We start from the raw sequence: 21,354 nt of genomic DNA, 5'->3' as shown, positions 1-21,354 counted from the left end.
ACTATGCTCCACATCTTGCAATTGTATTGAAGGTGGAAGATGGAACAGGGATTTGACTTCCGATTACTGTTTGTATTTGGATTTTTTAATCTTAAAATGTTTGATTTTATAGTGATGAAAGATAGTTTTTGGAATATTCATATATTTTTTGGAATACTCATATATAAGGTCATTCTTAAATTGATTTTCATTTTCTTGTGGTGGAGATGCCATGTGTATTGGTCATGGGTACAATACATAGTGTTCAAACTGAGTGGTGATTTGGCTTTTTTTTTTTTTTTTTTTTTTTTTTTTTTTACTTTTCATTCGTGTTGCCTCAACTAATTGAATTTTTTGTGCTTTGTTTTGTTTCAGGTTAGGCAAACCATGTATCAAGTGGTGTGGGAAATGGTTGATAAAATGGGCTATAAAGTAAGGTCCTATTTTTTTTTCCAAATTAAATATTATATGGATCAAGTGTTGTCTATTAATCAATAATAGATGATTTTTTGGGAATTTTTTTGAATTCTCACGGAAATTAGTCAGCAGAATTCCCATATTGCCCTTTTGATGTTTGCGTCGTATATTGAGAAATGACATACTTCCAAACCTAGGGGAATTTCAGGGATAGTTGCTACACATATGCTTCATAATGATTTTGAGGTGATATTCTTATGAAATGCCAAAATTTTCATATTTGGCTTTATTTTTCTTTTCATTATATTAATAAAAATGGTATCATACAGGCGGTGTAATTGGAATCACGTGATAAAATTTTCATATTTGGCTTTATTTTACTTAGGTGATTTAGTTTCAAGTGCGGTTGGTGCCAACTTTAGTCCTCATATCATCAATGTTAACATCGAAGAGGTAAATTGACTATTTTACCCTTATGGGTTTTGTGAGACTATATATAATATAATTGTATATTATAGATGTGTGCCATTGTTCTTCAACAATTCTTAATTATTGGTGTTTTATTTTTAGATAAAATCATTTGACAAATGATCCATGTAAGTTGTGTATTCGTTTTGCATCTGCCCTAGAAGTCACAGATGTGGATAAGAAGAGGTGCACAATATAAAAGTCACAGATGTGGATGATAAGAACAAGATTTGTAGAGCTTGGAATACGCTAAGAGGAAGACGAGGAAATATGATGATGTAGAACTACTCTGCTTATTTTTTAATTCCAAATACATTTCAAGTTATTCACTCTTTCAACATTGCTCTTTGAGCCACGGTTTTGAATTTGGCAGCATCTGAACTATGATATCTTTCGTAGTAATTAGGTTTTAAAGAGTTCAACACTGCAATGCATATGTAACATCCCAAAATACGACCCAAAAATTTCATTTTTGAAAACATATACTTAGCAAAACATACACCAACCACATCATTTCATAAAAGTGTGCGTGTCTGGAAAACAATTTATAAAAACATAACAACATCAGAGTACAATCCCCAGGAAGATCTCATGGTGCGGAATACAAGCGTGTGTGTGATGGGCCGCTACTGCGCCATCTCTTTCCCCTTCGAAGAAGAGGTACCTGAAACCAAAACTTAAAACTGTAAGCACGAAGCTTAGTGAGTTCCCCCATCATACCGCATACCATACAATCACATATCATACATATTGCCAGATATTTATGGGGCGCCCGACCTACCCGGTACGACCATTTTGGGGTGCCAGCCTACCCGTGTCAAGCCATTCTGGGGTGCTGACTACCCATGTCAAGCCATTATGGGGTGCTGACTACCCATGTCAAGCCATTATGGGGTGCTAACCACCCTTCGGTCCTGACGACCGAACCTCGAGGACTATTTCACCCCCTACTACTACTATCACATATATCATAACGTAACGTATTATCAGACATATATGGGGTGCCTAAGCTACCCTTCGGTCCTAACAACCGAACTCGGGGACTGGTCCCCTCCTACTACCTCTATACCATATAACATAACTAGCCAGCATGCAAACATATCATCACATACTATCAGACGTACCTGGGATGTATGATTATCCTTCGGTCCTAACAACTGAACTCTACTACTATCACATACAACATATCATGCTAGCATATAACATAACAGGTAGTAGCAAACCTAGATGATATCACAAAGACAATCATCTATCATACATCTCCTACTGGTGGGCCATCATTGTGGCCTTAGAACCACCGCTACTGAAAGGTAACTCACCTCGTAGTAGCTGCTGATCTGTGTAGGAACGGTCTGTCTGCTGCTGCTGTTTTGGAAATCCTTCGGCTGCAATTCCCACCAAACACTTAGTCAAATACTACTAACCGACCTCAGGGTAAACTGACCATTTACCCTTAACCAAACAATGAGTTAAAGTCAAAGTCATCTTCCAGTTGACCCGACTCGCCGAGTTGGCCTGTCAACTCACCGAGTCCCTATCCCTTTGTCTGACCACTATCCCGTCTCTACTCGTCGAGTTTGGCATTGACTCAACGAGTTTTCCTTCTAAGCTAAAGGCCAATAGTCCTTCATCCTACTCGCCGAGTTGTATGAACAACTCGCCGAGTTCTTCTTCATCCGAAGAACACTCTATGCTGAGACTCGCCGAGCTGTATGAACAACTCGCCGAGTCTGTTCTTGAGGCAAGAAGATTTCCCTGAACTCGCCGAGTTATGGCATTGAATTGCCGAGTTACTACATGAGTGAGTCTGGATTCCAACGCACTGAGTCACACCCTATGACTCGCTACTCCAACCCGCAAACACAAAAAGGGGGAAAACTCGAGGACTCGCGATTCGACTCGCCGAGTCCAAGGGACGACTCGCCGAGTCGACCACATGCAATTACTATACACTTGATTTTTCTTGAATCCATCTCATTCCATTCACAGATCTAGGTTTCTAGGGCATGGATTACATGTAAAGTTTCCAAATTTACGTGTAAATAATCACCAATGAAAGTTTTAGGGCTGAAAATGCACCAAAAGAGTAGATCTAGGGCTTTCATGCAATATGACTCCATAAAGGCAGTAGATCCAAGCTCCAGGGACTCAATCATGCCTAGATCTAGAGGCTAACAACTTATTACGACCCACAATGCACAAACAAGCTTGGGGAATGGCTCAAGAAGGACTTTCATGTAGCTAATAGAGTCTTCAAGCATGAAAACAGAGGGGTAACGAGTTATACCTCAAGGAAAACGCTGAGATGACACAAAGATGCCTGGCCTCCTTCTCCTCTTCTTGATCTACTCTTCTTTCTCCTCAAAATCTTGAAGAACACACCAAAACACTTCAATCTCACAAGGAAAAGGGGTATAAACGATGTTGGGAGCTCTGAGGGTGAAGGGGGCGAGCTTAGGGGCGGATAAGAGGGTTTAAATAGGGTGCAAACCATTGAAATTTAGGGTTTCATCAGACAGAAGGGACTCACCGAGTTGCCAACTTAAACGTGTTCCAGATCACGTCTCTACTCGGCGAGTCGGACCTACAACTCGCCGAGTCCAAGGCTAAAAATGAAAAAACACTAAGATGAATTTTTACGTACCAGGAACCAGGTGCTACAAATCTACCCCACTTATTCTATACTTCGTCCTCGAAGTCTGCCGCTCGATCCTAAAATAGCTCGGGGTAATGCTCCATCATTTCTTCCACCGGCTCCTAAGTCCATTCTGAACCCTTGCGGTGCTGCCATTGCACCTTCACTAATTCCACCCTCTTGTTCCTTAGATCCTTTGACTTCTGGTCGAGGATTGCGACTGGGCGCTCAATGGAATTCAGGCTGTCATCAACCTGTATATCCTCTAACGGCACCACCGCTGAATCATCCACGAGGCACTTCTGCAGCTGGGAGACATGGAAGATCGGTATCCCAGCTACCACCAAAGTCTTGAGCACCACCTCAGTGCTCCCCATGACCCTCTGGCCAACTTCACCCCAACATATCGGGGTCCTACACCTCCATCCGTACAACATCTCGAATGGGGGACAGTCAATACTCACGTGGTAGCTATTGTTGTACGAGAACTCAGCCAAGGGAAGATCGGTATCCCAGCTACCACCAAAGTCTAACACGCATGCCTACAATATATCCTCCAAAGTTTGGATGGTCCGCTCACTCTGAACATCCGTCTGCGGGTGAAAGGCGGTGCTAAAATGCAGACGGGTGCCCAACTCGTCATGAAACCTCTTCCAAAACCTGGAAGTGAACCGCACATCTCGATCTGATATCACTGACACTGGCACCCCGTGCCGCGCCACTATCTCCCTGATATAGATATTGGCGAACTTTTCGGTCGAGGTACTCTCCTGAATTGGAAAAAATAGGCACTCTTGGTCAACCGATCCACGATGACCCAAATCGAATCTAATCCTCCCGCCGTTCGAGGAAGCTTTGTGATAAAATCCGTCGTAATATCCTCCCATTTCCACAACGGGATATCCAACGGCTGCATCTTGTCGTGCGGTCTCTGATGCTCGGCCTTGACCTTCCTGCAGGTCAAACACCACTCAACGTACCATGCCACATCCCACTTCATGCAGGGCCACCAATAGTCTAGGCGAAGATCCCGATACATCTTCGTCGCCCCTGGATGAATAGAGAATCGGGATTTGTGCGCCTCCTCCATCAAGATCTGACGCACGCCTCCGTGATACGACACCCACACCCTACGCTGTAGTGCCAATAACCCTCGGCTATCATAATCGAAGGAGGTGACTTGACCCACTATACGCTCACTCTTCCGATGTTCCTCCTTCACAGCCTCCTGCTGAGCTTCCCGAATCTGTTCTAACAGGGGAGTCACTACAGTCATCCTCATGCAAACATCCCTGATCGGCACCGCCTTGCGGCTAAGTGCATCGGCCACCACATTGGCCTTCCCCAGGTGATAAAGGATCTCGCAATCATAATCCTGTTGGATAAGGTGTCTAAGTCCATAACTTATTTGGTATATACTTGACCCGACCGGCATGGTCCATTTGGGTTGCATCTCATCCAAACTATTATGGATAATTTTATGAGAGTTATACACATATGTTTATTAATATATTATGGGTTATAATATATTAATATGAAGTTACGTTATTTAATTAGTTTTAGTCTTAAATTAATTATGAATTAATTTAGAGATTAAAAGGAATACTAATTAAATTATGGGCTATTTGTTTTATATAGTGTGGGCTAATACTCATTTGTTAATGGGCTAGGCTTATGTGGAAGTCCATGGATGATCCATGGAGCTTTTAACCCATGGATCCTTGGAAAAGGAAAAGACATGGGTTATTAGGGTTTCACCCTAACCATGCACACTATATAAGCATGCTTATGGAGCATGAAATGGAGCCTAAGAGAAAACTAGTGATCTAGTGTGTGTGTGCATGTGTGTGGCCGATTTATACAAGGTGTATATTCTCATCAAAGTTTTCCAAGAGTTTGTGGTGTTTGTGATTCCATTTGAGGCATTCACACTATTGGTGCTTGGCCCTCAAACTCCTAAGAACCCAACTCACCAAAAGGTATGTAATCTCTTCTAACTCTTTTATGTTGAAATGTTCCCCATGCCATGTTAGATAGGTTATAAACCTTGGAAAATTATTATTTTGCATGTATTTAGACAAACATAGATCCAAGGTTTATTAGGGTTGCATGCACACTTAGGAAGTGTTAGATTGCTCAAAACCCAACAGTGGTATCAGAGCCTAGGCTTGCTTGTTTGATACTTGATGCAAAATAGTGAAAAAAGTCGAAATCGTTGCTGTCTGCATGGTAGACTCGCCGAGTCCATTGGGGGGACTCGACGAGTCCAAGGTAAACTTCAACCTACTCGACGAGTCATGTTCATGCACTCGACGAGTAGGATCGAAAGAGTGCAGATTCTCGACTTTTGCTGCTGGAAATGGACTAGAAACATTACCCTAAACTGTTTTGGTGTTATAAAACTTATTTTAGTTGGTGTAATGGTTGTTCTAATCCATTTACAATAGCATATATCAAAAATCCATGATTTTATGTGTTCATATAATTCTTGAATTTTTGATGATCATGTTCATGTTCTTATGAATTTAGAAAATGATAGGAATTATTTGCTGAATTGTTTAGGATTAATTCTTTATCATTTATGTGTTTTAATGGAGTCCATAATTTGTCCTCAAGTTATGGATTACCAAAGGTCACTTTCATTTAACACACACTTAAAACACATAAGTTACATGAAAATGAAGAGTCTTCATTTTTTATGAACCTTTAATTCATAATTTATGAAATGAAGAGTTTTGCAAAGTTACAAAACTTGCCCTCAAGTTTTGGAATTTGTAAAGTTTCACACACTTTAATAAACTTTAATTCCAAACCTTAGAGTTTTAATAGTTAAAATTCAACCCTTATACTATTTATAACATTAATGGTTAATTATTATATATATGTATAAGAATAAGTCGTTTTACCGTTAGTAGGGCTCATTCACGAAGCCGGTCTATAAGGTGGGTATAAGGTTGTTGCCTATAAAATGGCGACTTAATGGGTGTATACTCTCACCCACCGCTTGTTTGATCGGTGGAGGGTCGTTAGCCGAACGGGTAGAACAATGACTTTAAATCCTCATTAAAAGTATAATGAATATTATAAAATAACTAAACTCTTTTAATTCCCAATCTTAGTTATTTTAGGAAAATGTGAACATGGTGCTAATCCATGGAATTCACACTTTGTACCTTACCAAGTCGTTGGTGGAGCGTGTGTGGTTAACCGGCACACTAACTAGGACTAGTAAGGATCACGAAGGGTGACTTAATGTTTGTCATAGATCAATGGAGCGTGTGTGGTTAACCGGCACATTGATTAGGTGATAATATTAGGAGTACCAAGTGAATTAGCATGGTTATTCACACCTTGTTTTGTGATCCTCGGCATCCCAGTCACAAAACTTGAAGGGCACAATCGAGATTGAAACATGCCATTGAAAAGTTCAATGAATCTCAAAAGAATCTAGGAATTTCAAATCCAATTAAACCTAATAAATCATTTCGTTTTCATGGTGGAAATTGGTGAATCGTCATTCACCTACCTTTCAAATATATTATTACTTAGATTACGGCATCCCTCTTCTAAGTGTAATATATTGTGATTGGATCCTAGCCTTAATATTACATTTGGGTGTCTTATTAAGGATCCTAAATATCTAATCTAAACTTACTTTCTTCTTTCAGATGTCTTCCAACACTAATGCTTCGGGCTCTAACCCAACTGGTTCTTTCTCTCTCATGAATCTTTGTGGGAGGGTCATCTTTGATGGTTCCAACTTCATGGATTGGATTAGGAACATCAGGATGGTTACTCGTTATGAGGACAAGGAATATGTCCTCGATAAGGAGTTAAAAGAACTTGATGAGTCTACTGCTACTCCTGAGGAGATCGCTGAATTCAGGACTCATGAGAGAGATGCTACTAAGGTGGCATGTATCATGATGGCCACGATGACAGCCGAGCTCCAAAAGTCGTATGAAGATTTCTACCCTTTTGAGATGCACCAAGACCTGATGGAAAGGTACCATCAGAGTGCTCGTCAGGAGCGGTATGAAATAATCTCCTCCATAATAACTACCCGCATGAAGGACGGTGAATCCGTCACGGGCCACATGCAGAAGATGCAAAGGTATGTGGACCGTTTGCTGAAGCTGAATGTTAACATCCCCGAGGAGTTAGCAATTGACATCATTTTGGACTCCTTGCCTTCTTGTTATGATCATTTTCGAATGACATATCATATGAACAAGGAGGAAGTTACCCTCAGCAAGCTTCAAGGACTCTTGAAGACCGCTGAAACCGGTCTTAAGGGTAAAGCGGTTGTTACCTCTACTACTCCTACTCCAACTTCTACCCCTGTTTTAGCTATTGGGCAAGGCAAAGGGAAAAAGAGGAAGCACCCTTCGAAGGGTACCAAGGGAAAGTCTCTTGAAGGCTCCTCATCAAAGACTAAGAACGGTTCTGTCACTCCTTCTGCCATTCCCAAGGATGCTGAATGCTTTTATTGCCATGAAAAGGCACACTGGAAGCGAAACTGCCCTAAGTACTTGCAGGATCTAAAGGATGGGAAAGTGAAACCCACCTATGCTGGTATTTACACTATATTTTCTAATTACTCAACATATTCTAACTCTTGGGTGCTTGATACAGGATGTGGTATTCACATATGTTCTGATTTGCAGGGCCTAAGAAGAAGTGAGGATGTGGAGCACGGGAAGATAAACTTAATCATGGGGAATAGGAAGGCTTCACCTGTTTCCAAGATTGGGGTTTATACTTTGTTGCTTAATAATGGGTTAAAATTAGATTTGAATAAATGTGTGTACTCGTCTGAAATGGCGAGGAATATTATTTCTTTTCATGCTTTGTACAAACAAGGTTTTACCTTTTCGTTTGATAATGAATGTGGTGGTATTAATGCTTTCTTTAATAATATGTTTTATTTTAAAGCATTACCTTGTGATGGTGTGTATGAAACTGTGTCGATTGTAGACAACTTAGGAAATAATGTGTTGTATATTGATTCTTCTACTAGCCTAGATAAAGCATCATTGTGGCATTGTCGTCTTGGACATGTAAACAAGAAACGCATAGGCCAACTCCAAAAGAGTGGAGTCTTGGAATCATTTGACCTCAAATCAGATGATAGTTGTGAATCTTGTCTACTTGGAAAAATGACAAAATCACCCTTCACTGGATCTTGTGAGAGGGGTGAAGGTTTGTTGGACCTAATACATACTGATGTATGTGGGCCATTCAAAACCGCCACAAGGGACGCTAATCGGTATTATGTGACTTTTATTGATGATTTTAGTAGATATGGGTATGTCTACTTAATCAAACACAAGTCCGAAACCTTTGAAAGGTTTAAGGAATTCAAGCAGGAAGTAGAAAATCAATTGGGCAGGAACATTAAGATGCTTCGATCCGATCGAGGTGGTGAGTATCTTAGTACCGAGTTCCTTGACTACCTTAAGGAGTGTGGGATTGTCTCACAATTGACTCCTCCCAGGACACCACAACTGAATGGTGTAGCTGAGAGGCGTAATCGTACCTTGTTGGACATGGTTCGCTCTATGATGAGTCGAGTTTCGTTACCAATCTCTTTTTGGGGGTATGCCTTAGAGACTGCCGCCCATATCCTTAATCTAGTCCCTACAAAGAAGGTTACCAAAACACCTCATGAGATGTGGACTGGGAAGGTTCCCAATTTGGACCACATCAAAATTTGGGGTTGCGAAGCCTTCGTGAGGCATGAAACTCATGATAAGCTTGAACCCCGAAGTGAAAGGTGTATTTTCATCGGCTACCCACAGAAATCCTTCGGTTACCTTTTCTACAGACCCAGTGAGAATGTGGTCTTTGTAGCACGAAGAGGGATCTTTCGCGAGAAAGAATTTATAAGCCAAGGAGACAGTGGGAGGCAGATTGATCTTGAAGAAATTCAAGAATCAATTGGTGAAGGAACCTCAGACACTAGCAATCAACCTGAGGAAGAAACTCCTGTTGATCCAGCTGACGAGTCTGTACCTCCGAGACGTTCCACACGGGTTAGGAACACACCTTCGTTTTATTATGGTTTTCATATTACTACGAAAGGTGATACGTTTATTAGTGATAGTACACTAGTAAATTTGGATGAACCTAGCAGTGTTAAGGAAGCCATGGCAGGCCAGGAGTCTGCTAAATGGAAGGAGGCTATGGACAGCGAGATACAGTCCATGTATGACAATCAAGTTTGGAACTTGGTTGACAATGTACCAGGCCGTAAAACAGTCGGGTGCAAATGGATCTTCAAAAAGAAGACAGACATGGAAGGAAAAGTGCATACTTATAAGGCTCAACTGGTTGCGAAGGGTTTTACTCAAACTCAAGGTGTTGATTATGATGAAACCTTCTCGCCGGTAGCCAAGATTAAGTCTATTAGGGTTATGTTAGCCATTGCAGCATTTCATGATTATGAAATATGGAAAATGGATGTCAAAACCGCTTTCCTTAATGGAAAGTTGGCTGAGGATGTGTACATGAATCAGCCAGAGGGTTTTGTCAATGCAGAGTACCCTAATAGAGTATGCAAGCTTGAGAAATCCATTTATGGATTAAAACAAGCATCTCGTAGCTGGAATCTTTGTTTTGATGAGAAGGTAAAAGAGTTTGGCTTCTTGAGAAGCGAAGATGAGTCTTGCGTGTATGTCAGAGCTAGTGGGAGTATAGTTATCTTCTTGGTACTGTATTTGGATGACATACTACTCATAGGAAATGACATCCCAACCTTGCAGGAGGTTAAGTCCTGGCTTGGGAAGTGCTTTGCTATGAAGGACCTAGGGGAGGCTACCTATATCCTAGGGATAAGGGTATTAAGAGAAAGGAGTAGAAGACTAATTGGACTTAGTCATAGTATCTACTTGGATAAGGTGTTGAAAAGGTTCAACATGGAGAATTCCAAGAAAGGAGATTTACCGATCCAAAGCAATACCAAACTAAGTAAGACTCAGAGTCCGAGTACAGAGGCAGAGATAGCTGAGATAAGCCAATTACCGTATGCTTCCGCAGTTGGCTCGATCATGTATGCTATGACTTGTACCCGTCCTGATGTGGCATTTGCTTTGAGCATGGTCAGCAGGTATCAGGGGAACCCTGGCAAGGCTCATTGGATAGCGATAAAGAACATTCTCAAGTACCTGCGGAGGACTAAGGATTGGATCCTTACCCTTGGTGGCAGTGATGACTTGAGAGTATTAGGGTATAGTGATGCTGGTTTTCAGATTGATAGGGATAATTTCCGCTCTCAGTCGGGCTGGATCTTTACCTTAAATGGAGGGGCAATTTCTTGGAAGAGTTCCAAACAGGAGACGGTGGCTGATTCGACTTGTGAATCAAAGTATATAGCAGCGAGTGAAGCAGCGAAGGAGGCGATATGGCTAAAGAACTTCATCGGAGACCTTGGAGTTGTACCAGCTATTAAGGAACCTATAGAGATTTTCTGTGACAACAATAGTGCGGTTACCTTAGCTAAGGAACCAAGAGATCATGGCAGATCCCGACACATTGACAGAAAATATCACTTCATAAGACACAAGATTGAAGAAGGACTCCTTGTGACAAGGAGGATATCGTCGGATGAGAATCCTGCAGATCCCCTTACAAAGGGACTGACGAGGGTTAAGCATTTTCAGCATGCGAGACGCATCGGGCTGAGGGACGATATTAGTTTTACAGATTAGATAGTTTTCCTGAAACTTGTAAAATGTAATCGACGTTTGATGATGAATAAAATTTGTGATTTATTTATGAGTAAAGTGTTACTATCATTGTCAATTATTTACTATTGTTTCAGTTTTGCATGTTTTGACTTCCAGAATAATTAATTTATTCAAACCTCCACAATCGATCATACGTCGGAAGTAGGTATGAATCAAGATTGTCATGAATTGGGTTTGTAGATGCCTTAAAGGTGTTTAGACATGGCAATGGTTGCTGCAACATTCATGAGTACTCATAAGTTATGAGTATTGGTATAAACCCACGATCACTTGTATCACTTCATGGAATTTATCTCGAGTGATCGTGAGACGATAACATCATATAAATCTTTAAACCTAGAGATATGAGTTGTTACCTATGAGTTGGTTGTGCATTGATTGCACGTAAACGCATCAGTAACTTGATGTTATAAAACGTGCCTTTGTGTACAATTCAATGAGTAGTAGAACAAGCATATCAGTCGAAGTTTATCTGTTCCTTCTAGAAATAGAAGCGATATCCGGGCCCCTCGATGATTTTTTGTTGACCCATGAACCAGGCCTGGTCAGAACTAAACCGATGTGTTCAGTGAAGTTCTTCGTCAAACAAATCGGAAAATCGAGAAACAACTGCTAGACAATAAGCAAGACATAGTTCCATGTGTTTGTCCGGCTGATATCATGAGAACAGAGGATTATGTGATCACTTATCTAAAATGGCGCTTCATAGTTCGACAGAGTCTTCATTGTTCGAGGGAGTTTTCGAGAGCTACGATTGTTGGTTGGTTCCTGAAGTTATAGGCAAATATAGTTATTAGACTTATCCAAGTGGGAGTCTGTTGGATAAGGTGTCTAAGTCCATAACTTATTTGGTATATACTTGACCCGACCGGCATGGTCCATTTGGGTTGCATCTCATCCAAACTATTATGGATAATTTTATGAGAGTTATACACATATGTTTATTAATATTTTATGGGTTATAATATATTAATATGAAGTTACGTTATTTAATTAGTTTTAGTCTTAAATTAATTATGAATTAATTTAGAGATTAAAAGGAATACTAATTAAATTATGGGCTATTTGTTTTATATAGTGTGGGCTAATACTCATTTGTTAATGGGCTAGGCTTATGTGGAAGTCCATGGATGATCCATGGAGCTTTTAACCCATGGATCCTTGGAAAAGGAAAAGACATGGGTTATTAGGGTTTCACCCTAACCATGCACACTATATAAGCATGCTTATGGAGCATGAAATGGAGCCTAAGTGAAAACTAGTGATCTAGTGTGTGTGTGCATGTATGTGGCCGAAAATACAAGAGTGTGTATACTCTCTCAAAGTTTTCCAAGAGTTTGTGGTGTTTGTGATTCCATTTGAGGCATTCACACTATTGGTGCTTGGCCCTCAAACTCCTAAGAACCCAACTCACCAAAAGGTATGTAATCTCTTCTAACTCTTTTATGTTGAAATGTTCCCCATGCCATGTTAGATAGGTTATAAACCTTGGAAAATTATTATTTTGCATGTATTTAGACAAACATAGATCCAAGGTTTATTAGGGTTGCATGCACACTTAGGAAGTGTTAGATTGCTCAAAACCCAACAAATCCTTCACCACATCCATCCACTGGCACTGCCTCATGTTCAAATTCGGCTGATCCATGAGGTACCTCAAACTCTTGTGGTCCGTGAAAATGGTACATCGAACCCCGTAGAGGTAATGCCGCTATATCTTGAGGGCGAAGACCACCGCCCCCAACTCTAAATCATGTGTCGGGTAGTTCGCCTCGGGAGGCTTCAGCTGCCTCGAGGCATAAACATTGACATGACCCCTTTGCATTAATACCGTGCCTAAACCTGAGATGGACGCATCACAATATACCATAAAATCCTCTACGCCCTCAGGCATGGCTAAGATTGGCGCCTCGCAGAATCTATGTCTCAGAATCTCGAACGCTGCCTGCTGCTCAGGCCCCCATCGAAAGACCACGACTTTCCTAGTCAACCGTGTCAGGGGTACGACTATCTTAGAGAAATCCTGAATGAATCTCTGATAGTATCCTGCTAATCCTAGGAAACTCTGAATCTTGGATGGATACATAGGAACCTCCCATCTCATCACAGCCTCTACCTTGGCCGGGTCTACTAAAATCCCGTTCTGGTTGACAAGGTGCCCAAGAAACCGCACCTCACGCAACCAAAACTCACATTTGGAGAACTTGGCGTACAAGCTCTCCCTCCTTAAGGTTTCCAAAACCTCTCTCAGATGTTCCTCGTGCTCCTCCTGTGTCTTGGAATAAACCAAGATGTCATCAATGAAAACTATCACAGACCGATCCAGCATCGGTCTACACACGCGGTTCATGAGGTCCATGAACGCGGCAGGAGCATTAGTGAGCCCAAACGGCATCACCACGAACTCATAATGGCCATAACGCGTCTGAAACGCGGTCTTCTGTATATCCTCCTCTCTAACCCTCATCTGATGATAGACTGAACGAAAATCGATCTTGGAGAACCAAGATGCTCCCTGCAACTGATCAAAGAGGTCATCAATCCTCGGGAGTGCGTAACGGTTCTTCACCGTTACCTTATTCAGCTCCCGGTAGTCTATGCACATGCGATGCGACCCGTCCTTCTTCTTCACAAACAGGATCGGGGTTCCCCAAGGTGAACTGCTCGTTCGAATAAATCCCTTGTCTAGCAGCTCCTGCAGCTGTGTAGACAACTCCTGCATCTCGGGAGGAGCCAACCGATATGGTGCCTTGGCTATCGGAGCTGCACCAGGAACTAGGTCGATCCTGAACTCTACCTGACGCTGCGGAGGTATCCCAAGAAGCTCCTCCGGGAACACATCAGTGTAGTCTCGTACCACTGGAACCTCGCTAACCGTCGCCTTACCCGTCTCCTGGGTATCCAAAACATACGCGACATATCCTGCGCAACCCTGCTGAAGGTAGCGCCTAGCTCTTGTTGCTAAACATAATGTAGGTCCACGCTGCGGCCCCTCGTCGTGGATCACCAACTCTCCCCCACTTGGGATACTGATCCGTTGTAACATCCAGAATTTCAGGTATTATATTTAATCTTTTAAATTTCAAATTTTAAGGAAGGACTCGGCGAGTTGATGCGTAGACTCGCCGAGTAGAGACACGAATTACTATCTGGGTGAACGGATGGACTTGGCGAGTCGCCCCGAGGACTCGGCGAGTCCACGCTATTTAATGAAACCCTAATTCCTTGGGTTGGGGCCTATTTAAAAGGCCTTATGGCCGTCATTTGTGGCTACCAGACCCCAGAGAGAAACCCTAAGTGTGATAGAGCATTTGTGAGAGGGAAATGAGCCATTTCTTGATCTTTGTTGGTGTTTTTGCAAATAGAAGAGGATCAAGACAAGAGGAGGCTGAAGAGGGTGATAAGCAAGTGATTCCGGAGTTCAGAGACTTCCTTTTGAGGTATCCATTTGAACCCTTCTTTAGTTTATGATGTGATTCTTAGAGTTAGGGCTTTTTAGCCCCATTAGAGGATGATTATATGGAATGATTGGTCCCTTCTCGTGTTGGAGTTGTAGATCTAGACCCAAAGAGGTCTAGAGACCCTTTCCCCTTGAGCTTTATGAGCATTAATGGAGGTTATGAACTTAGGGTGTCACCTTAGAGGCCATATCTTCAAATAAGGCCTTTGAGCCTTTGCATGTGCATCAAGATGATAGCTTTACGTGTTTATAATGCCTTGGGAAGCTGGATCTATGGTTTAGAGAAGCAGATCTGACCTCAATAGGTCAATTCAGCTTGAGCATGGCATGGACTCGTCGAGTCCATTAGTCGACTCGGCGAGTAGGACGAGGGTTTTACTGATAATCACACAGTTGATGACTCACTGAGTTTGGGAAGTGACTCGGTGAGTCAGAGGGAATCTAGAGGACAGAGTGCACGATGGTACTCGCCGAGTCAGGAGCCGGACTCGGCGAGTCGGGTCCGGACATTCACAGATTTTGATCAGTGATGATTTGCAGAGTTGAGATTGACTCAGTGGGTCGAATGAGGACTAGGAGAGTGAAGAGTCTATGTGGACTCGCCGAGTCACAGTTGCACACTCGGCGAGTTTGGTCAAGGTTGACCGTTAACTTCGTTGACTTTTAGGGTTAGTCAATCTTTGGACCTTAGAGTCATCAGAAGGGTAGAATAGTCTTTTACCCTTCATAGTGGATGTATTGAAAGGAGGAGATTAGCCTAGCCATGAGGGTTGTATTAATTAGGGTATTTATTTCATGTGAATAGGAAGAGGCTAGACCAGAGTTACCGAGTCAGAAATTTACTGGGACATCCGAGGTGAGTCTTTTCATTATACTTTACCTTGAGTAGGTAAATAGAGTTATGTGATACAGTGTTTTATATATATTGTTTGTTGCACTGCATTCTTCTATGTGATTTATGCTGTGCATGCTTGCAGAGTTAGAGCCTGAGGGTTCACAGAGTTTGGGTGCACGGACCCACAGAGTTATATCCTCGAGTGGCTAATACGTGTTATATGTGGTATTTTGGGGAACTCACTAAGCTTTGTGCTTACAGTGTTTTGTGTTATGTGTTTCAGGTGCTAGTGAGGATCGCGGGAAGGCGCTGGCTTGATCAGTACACACGGGATTTTTATGCTATGAAATCTTGGGATTGATATATGTTATGAATTGTGTTTCAAACAATGATGTTTTTATGATTAACAAATGAATTATGTTTTTATAAAATGCGAAAATTGTTTTGGAAATTTACGTCGTTACATCCGCACAAACTGTTGTGCGCAATCTATCACCGCCCCATTAGAGCTCAACCAATCCATGCCTATAATCACCTTGTTCCCCCACAAAGGGATAAGAACCAAATCCACCAAATAGTGCTCCTCAAATAACCTTAGGACACAATCCCTGAATACTGTGGACGCTCGCACCGATCGATCATCGGCAATCTCTACCTCTAAAGGGCAATCCAACATGCCCGAAGACTCAGTAAACCTCTTGCTAAGCGCAAGGGAAACAAATGATCGGGTAGCACCCGAGTCAAACAACACCTGAACAGGAATACCGTTCACATGGAACGATCCTAAAGCATATACACGGAGCACATATCAATATTATAACATCACAAAAATAAAGTAGAGGGAAAGAATCATACCCGTCACCACATCGGGTGCGGTGCATACCTCCTTGGTAGTCAGCTGAAATGCCCGGTTCCTCACCACTAGAGCCTCTGCCTTGCCCTATCGGCCATTAGTGATCCGCAGGGTCGCGGGAGCTGGCGCCTTCACTGGCGCGGGTGCTGCCAACTGAGGGCAATTGGCCTTCTTGTGGCCCCTCTGGTTGCAGTGGAAACACAGCAACTCAGACGTCTGTAACATAGGTGCAGGGGCGGTACAATCCCTGCTGAAATGCCCCGACTTGCCGCACTTATAGCAGCCCGATGATCCCAGTCTACATACCCCCTCATGAGGCCTGCCGCATTTCTTGCAGTGGCTCGGTCCTGACTGGCCTTTCAGCCTACCATCTGATCCCTTGGGCTTCTTCCCCGAAGCCCCTCCTGTCTGTCCCTCCTCTTTCTTCCTCTTCCGGAAGTGCTCCAGATCTATCTCTCTCTCCCTCGCCTTGGCAATCATAAAGTCCAAGGTAGGGCAAGTTGAAAAACTGGCATGCTCTCGAATATAAGCTCGGAGCATGTCATGGTAGTGGGTCCTCCTCATGTCCTCATCACCCGCATACTGGGGCACTAATAATGCCCTCTCCCAAAACTTGGCGATGATCTCCGCCACCGTCTCCGTCGTCTGCCTCATATCCAAGAACTCCCTGGCCAGCTGCTGAAGCTCGACAGCCGGCACAAAATCTGTCCTGAACCTGGTCGCAAAGTCCGACCAGGTCATAGCCTCGATAGCCGAGGCTCCCAATGAGTCACTTACGGACTCCCACCAATCCCTAGCTCGATCTCGTAAAAACCCTGCCGCAAACCTCACCTTCGACCCCTCAGGGCAGAAGGTAATCGCCTGTGCAGACTTAATGTCTACAATCCATCGCCTGGCAGCTATGGGGTCCTTTGCCCCGTGAAAATCCGGTGCACTACTGCCCCTAAAGTCCTTGAAGGACAGTGTGCGGGATCCTGACTGGCCAGATGCCATGTCGCTCCTGAATGCCCTGAGGCGATCCTCCATCATCTGCAATCGGAACCTGATCCCGAACCCAATCCCTCTCTTGTACTGCCAACTGTTGGCCTCCGGCGTAGTACCACCATTCTGAAATACAAAAGAAATAACAACTGTTAGCGATACTGATACCTCTGGAGGGATCACACCTACTACAAGTTCCCTGGTCTTATCTTGGCCTTCCTCGGTTCGGGTACGGATCCTCTTCTTTCAGTAGTACGGGCCCATACTACCTTCCACATCTATCCGTACCTTCTCCAAAGACTGCCTTGACTCTACCAGGTCCCTTCCACTACAGCTGATCACTGCTACTCTTATCCTAGGCTTTCCCTAGGAAACCTCTGACTCCACACAACCCAGTCCTCACCAGTTGAAGGTATCTTTGTGATTCCAATTAGCTATTACCTGAATACAATCACATGCAACGAGGCTCGGATAATCCTTCAAGTAAGGGACTCATACCTACAACGGTTAGGAGTCAAACAAGAGCTATGAAATAGGGTCAAATCCAGCACTCTGAGATTATTCAACCCTGATCACATGTGACTTTAACGTATTCACCTAACAGCTAACTCCGATCACTCAAAGCCTACATATCACAAAGCAAACAACATTTGGACAAAGGAAACAATCTTAAGCAACTCTATCCTCGTAGAGAAAAACTGAACTAGCATACAATGATAAACTCGTACTATCAGGCATAACCTAAACAGGCTACCCTACTGCTGTCTACTCAATTCTAGCATGCAACTTTTTCATATATTGAAGCACATAAAGCAGGCACATAAGGCATCACTCCTAGATCCTTAGTCCTATTCTAGCATGCTGTTCTACAAGAACTGATAAACATATATAAACTTGTATGGGTACATTGGGGAATACTTACTTGAGCTCGGCCGGTTGCGCACATTACACACTTCGTTCCTTCCTAAAACTCTTTACTTAGCTTTTCAGAAAATATTTTTTTCTTTAAAATCTTTTAATCCCTTGATTTGAGTTCAGACACCCCCGAAGGCGTGTCCAAATCCCTCAAACCAGGGCTCTGATACCAACTTGTAACATCCCAAAATACGACCTAAAAATTTCATTTTTGAAAACATATACTTAGCAAAACATTAGTAGTAAAACATACACCAACCACATCATTTCATAAAAGTGTGCGTGTATGGAAAACAATTTATAAAAACATAACAACATCAGAGTACAATCCCCAGGAAGATCTCATGGTGCGGAATACAAGCGTGTGTGTGATGGGCCCCATCATACCGCATACCATACAATCGCATATCATACATATTGCCAGATATTTCTGGGGTGCCCGACCTACCCGGTACGACCATTTTGGGGTGCCGGCATACCCGTTTCAAGCCATTCTGGGGTGCTAACCACCCTTCGGTCCTGACCAGGGCCGGTCCAAACATATATGGGGCCCGAGGCGAAAAGAAAAAAAGGACCCCTCAAATACAAATATAATAAAGATTTAGAAAAATATCATTACTCTTCAATATAGACGTTTTCAATTAGAAATAAAATGCAAACTAAATTGTTTATATTTTGAGCTAAATTGCGTTTCAAGCAACTTTAGGCCCTAAAAATCATTTACATAATAATTTATATACATACATACATACATACATACATACATACATACATATATATATATATATATATATATATATATATATATATATATATATATATATATATAAACTACATAGCCCATAAATTTTGGCCCCCCTAGAGTCGTGGGCCCTAGGCGGTCGCACAGGTTGCCCACCGTCTGGACCGGCCCTAGTCCTGATGACTGAACCTCGGGGACTATTTCACCCCCTACTGCTACTATCACATGTATCATAACGTAACATATTATCAGACATATCTGGGGTGCCTAAGCTACCCTTCGGTCCTAACAACTGAACTCAGGGACTGGTCCCCTCCTACTACCTCTATCCCATATAACATAACTAGCCAGCATGCAAACATATCATCACATACTGTCAGATGTACCTGGGGTGTCTGACTATCCTTCGGTCCTAACAACCGAACTCTACTACTATCACATACAACATATCATGCTCGCATATAACATATCAGGGAGTAGCAAACCTAGATGATATCACAAAGACAATCATCTATCATACATCTCCTACTGGTGGACCGACATTGTGGCTTTAGACCCACCGCTACTGGAAGGTAACTCACCTCGTAGTAGCTGATGATCTGTGTGGGAATGGTCTATCTGCTGCTGCTGTTTCGGAAATCCTCCGGCTGCAATTCCCACCAAACACTTAGTCAAATACTACTAACCGACCTCAGGGTAAACTGACCATTTACCCTTAACCAAACCATGAGTTAAAGTCAAAGTCATCTTCCAGTTGACCCGACTCGCCGAGTTGGCCTGTCAACTCACCGAGTCCCTATCCCTTTGTCTGACCACTATCCCGTCTCTACTCGTCGAGTTTGGCATTGACTCAACGAGTTTTCCTTCTAAGCTAAAGGCCAATAGTCCTTCATCCTACTCGCCGAGTTGTATGAACAACTCGCCGAGTTCTTCTTCATCTGAAGAACACTCTATGCTGAGACTCACCGAGCTGTATGAACAACTCACCGAGTCTGTTCTTGAGGCAAGAAGATTGCCCTGAACTCGCCGAGTCATGGCATTGACTCGCCGAGTTACTACATGAGTGTGTCTGACTTCCAACCCATTGAGTCACACCCTATGACTCGCTACTCCAATCCGCAAACACAAAAAGGGGGAAAACTCGGGGACTCACGACTTGACTCGCCGAGTCCGAGGGACGACTCGTCGAGTATACCACATGCAATTACTATACACTCGATTTTTCTTGAATCCAGCTCATGCCATTCACAGATCTGGGTTTCTAGGGCATGGATTACACGTAAAGTTTCCAACTTTACGTGTAAATAATCACCAATGAAGGTTTTAGGGCTGAAAATGCACCAAAAGAGTAGATCTAGGGCTTTCATGCAATATGACTCTATAAAGGCAGTAGATCCAAGCTCCAGGGACTCAATCATGCCTAGATCTAGAGGCTAACAACTTATTACAACCCACAATGCACAAACAAGCTTGGGGAATGGCTCAAGAAGGACTTTCATGTAGCTAATAGAGACTACAAGCATGAAAACAGAGGGGTAACGAGTTATACCTCAAGGAAAACGATGAGATGACACAAAGATACCTGGCCTCCTTCTCCTCTTCTTGATGTACTATTCTTGTTGAAGATAATTGTGTTGCGTCTTGGGCCCTTTTGTTTTATAACCGGATTGGGCTTGTCAATCCGTGTTTATCTAGATTAGCCTTCTTTTTCTTAGATAAATGGTTAGGGTTTTATTATAAATATATGCATGCATGTATGCGTATATGCGCGGTCGTCACTCTCATTGATTATTTGTAAACCCTAAAATCCTCTACAGTTGATGTTCTTTATCGAGCTCTTCTGAGGATTGTTTATTAAATCATTCGACACCTTTTGATCCATTAGCTTGTTCTTAATTGTTTATCTAGTCATTTATCTACCTGTTTCATAGATCTAATCGATCTTTAAGTTTGTTGTAAACACATCAATTGGTATCAGAGTAGGAGGCTGTGTAATCGATACACTTCTTTTCTGTGAAAAAGCTTCAATTAGGGTTATTCCGCATTCATTGATATTTATTGAGCCGTCATCTCATAATTGACGTATCTCAATATTTATTATTTTTGCCCTAATTTGATATATTACAAGTCTGATCTTTGAACAGGTTATTCGATCAATTATGGACGAGTCGCAATCCAATCCCATCAATATTTCAAACAGCATTGGATCAACAACGAAGATTCCCATCCTGTACACCCATGATTATGAAGTCTGGGCGAATCATTTTGAAGATTATGTCATAGGATCTGAGGATAATGGATACCTCATCTGGGAAGCAATT

The 21,354-nt window shown here is 42.5% G+C and overlaps 1 long non-coding RNA gene across 1 annotated transcript in view; it reads left to right on the top strand.

Annotated features, from left to right (window-relative positions):
- The first annotated feature begins 591 nt into the window (after nt 1–591).
- The window catches only part of LOC145004201 (uncharacterized), a 29,175-nt gene continuing 8,412 nt past the window's right edge, over nt 592–21,354 (top strand). The window contains exons 1-2 of the long non-coding RNA XR_013662317.1: nt 592–642; nt 782–849. This is a non-coding gene — a long non-coding RNA (uncharacterized LOC145004201). The remainder of the gene's footprint in view (nt 643–781; nt 850–21,354) is intronic.

This window comes from Lactuca saligna, chromosome 7 (assembly GCF_052625555.1).
Source record: "Lactuca saligna cultivar CGN05327 chromosome 7, ASM5262555v1, whole genome shotgun sequence".
In the NCBI taxonomy this organism is placed as follows: domain Eukaryota; kingdom Viridiplantae; phylum Streptophyta; class Magnoliopsida; order Asterales; family Asteraceae; genus Lactuca; species Lactuca saligna.
This window is presented reverse-complemented; position numbering and strand designations above follow the sequence as displayed.